The following is a 2,727-nucleotide window of genomic DNA, read 5'->3' on the forward strand; positions in this document are numbered from 1 at the left end:
TGGAACCTTGAGAGAGTGTGTCATTTTGTAGCCATGAGAACAACACAGCAAGTGGGAGGAAACAGCTCCTAAGAGAAGGGAGAGATGAGGCAAGGCACAATCTCAGTTAAAAGCAGCATGTCAGCATTTCTTTTGAGGCACTTAAAGGCTTGAAAGAGGAGTTGAACTGCAGGAGGCAAATCTGACTCTGTTCAAGCTTGCTGACTGAAAACCCATCCTCTCCAGTCCCTCTGAAAAGCAGAAAGCAATTTAAGGCAGGGGGAAGCCCTGGTATGCTTAACTCCCACAAACACCACACCCACTTATTCTAATCTCAACCCCAGACTGTACTTATTCCACCAGCTGGATCCTATACAAGTATAGCTATTCCTAGCCAAAGCAGTGAAGGATCAAGTTCTGCTAGAATACCAGGAGCTTTGAGCCTTAAGGAACTGTTGCATGGCCGGAGTTTAAGAGCATTTAACTCTGCTTATTTGAGGATCATGTCCCCAAGTGGAACTGAAGGTGAAGTGAAACAGGTGATCAAACTACATAGTTCACAGGCTGCACAAGGCTCCCTTTACAGGTGATGCCCATTTCCCCAGGTGATTAGATCAGGTAAACTCCTTAGGTATTACAAATCATACCCTTCCCACCATTCAATCACAGCTAGGGCACAGGACCAAAAACTAGGAAGTGCAAGTGTGATTCCAGCTCTCTCTGTAGCCTTTGCCAAGATATTTCAGTTTCCTCTTCCTCATACACAAGACAGATACTTGGCAACCAAGAAGGGTGAGAGAGACAGACAACTAGTGTTTACCAAGACCTTTGTCAGGAAGCTACGCTATAGCAGTGACATCTGTAACACATACTGGGCCCTTTCCCAAAGACTAGGGACATGCAATGTGAGGAGGCAGACTAGGGACAGCAGTGGGTACACAAAAGTTGTGTGATAGGTAGCCCGGACATTTGACATCAATGGATAAAGAGCATTCTGTATTCAACTCCTAAGTGAGGAAGACATGACTGAGGAGCCTTCCCTTTAACATGAACTGACTGCTCATGAGAACTTTGTCAAAGGAAATGCCAGGAGTTTCTTCAGTCTCCTAGCCAATAGGCAAAAATGGAGGCAGAGAGTTTGGTGCAGATATCTGAATGTTACGGATGGGATCAACAAATTCCACATTACAGCCATAAACCATTCAGACTACTAAGCTTCCACCTGACATTCAAGACTCACCCAGTTCAAATACTGAACTGGATTAATGGGAGTTCTCTTGCCTTTTTAATATTCTTATTCTTTAGGATTGATCAGCCTGTGACAGCACATCAGGATAATCCTCAGTTCCACCACATTCACTTCAGCTTCGCCCATGTGCTCATGAAAGAGGAATGGCAGCTTAAGAGACAAAGGGAGATACCTGGGGCAACAGTGAAAAAGCTGGTGTACTGGACCACTGCTAATCATTAAAGATGAGATGGTAGCACTGAAAAGACATTACGTTCTCCAGAGTAGGAGCCATCTTAATTAGGTCGTATAGTACCTGGCACAATGGGATCTTTACTTCAGTGCAGCAGCTCCAGGTGTCTCTGTATAAGCCAACACTGAACTTCACACTGGAGGTCTCCATTCTTTTAACAGTGAAAACTCTTGTGCTGAATGCATCAAAAGTACATAAAATACTCCCCTCAAAGAGCACATAGTACCTTTAAAAGAAAGACACCACTGCAATCTCCTTGGTCTTGAATATGTATTTTTTTACTGAAAAATCATTCATAAATTAACAAATACAAAAATGTACAAACACATGAGTAAATAAATGTAATGACACAAAGGATTGCTTTGCTGAAAAGTGTGTGCGTTTTAAAACACTAGATTTCAGTGCAAAAATGTACCCCTGGCACCTCTTAAAAACTTAAGAAGCTCACAAAGCCATGATGATGAAAGGATATAGCTAGAGTTAATGCCACCTCTGATCGTGAATGACTTAAAAAAAAAAAAAAAAAAAAAAAAAAGCATGTGGCTCTTGCTCAGTTGGTAACTTCTGTAAAGAAGAGGAGCTTTAAAAATAAACTTTAAATAAATATTTTAAGCAAATAAAAACCCACATGGCTCATAAAAAAAAAAAGAAATCAGCATTGATCATGTCCTGCCCCCCAGCAGGGTTGGTACACAATGTTGATGTACAAGGGATAAACGAGTGGCCTTGGTGAATTTCAGCTGCCAGAATATGTACAGTTCTCTAGTATGAGACTTTTTACACCATAACAGCACATGCGCTCAACAGTATTTTTTTAAACAATTACATTTACTATACAGTATTGGACTTAGCTGATAAGATTAACAGTGCACATTTTAAGATATTCCACATTTTAAAGAGGGAAAAAAACAACTCAATGTGATTGGGAAAAATTAGAGTGATGTTGATTAGGTGAAATGGACCCTTTTACGCCTGCCTTAAATGAGTGCATTTCTGAGTAGAGGTAATGTCTTTTTAAAACAGAAGGTGCAACAGATGGTAAATACACATTGAAAGCTGAGGATTCAAACTCAAGTACAGCTTTTAACATCTACTCTCACATACATGCACGATTCGGGTGGTGGTGAATTCAGACTATCTGAAATACATTCCTTGTTTGAAGCACCATTAAATAAAGATTTCTAGCAACATCTCAAGATTAAAAAGGTATGACAGGGGAAGTAAAGGGTCTGCACTTAAAAAGGGTCCACAATAATCAGAACAGGAG

The sequence above is a fragment of the Alligator sinensis genome, unplaced genomic scaffold (assembly GCF_000455745.1).
Source record: "Alligator sinensis unplaced genomic scaffold, ASM45574v1 scaffold115_1, whole genome shotgun sequence".
Classification (NCBI taxonomy): Eukaryota; Metazoa; Chordata; order Crocodylia; family Alligatoridae; genus Alligator; species Alligator sinensis.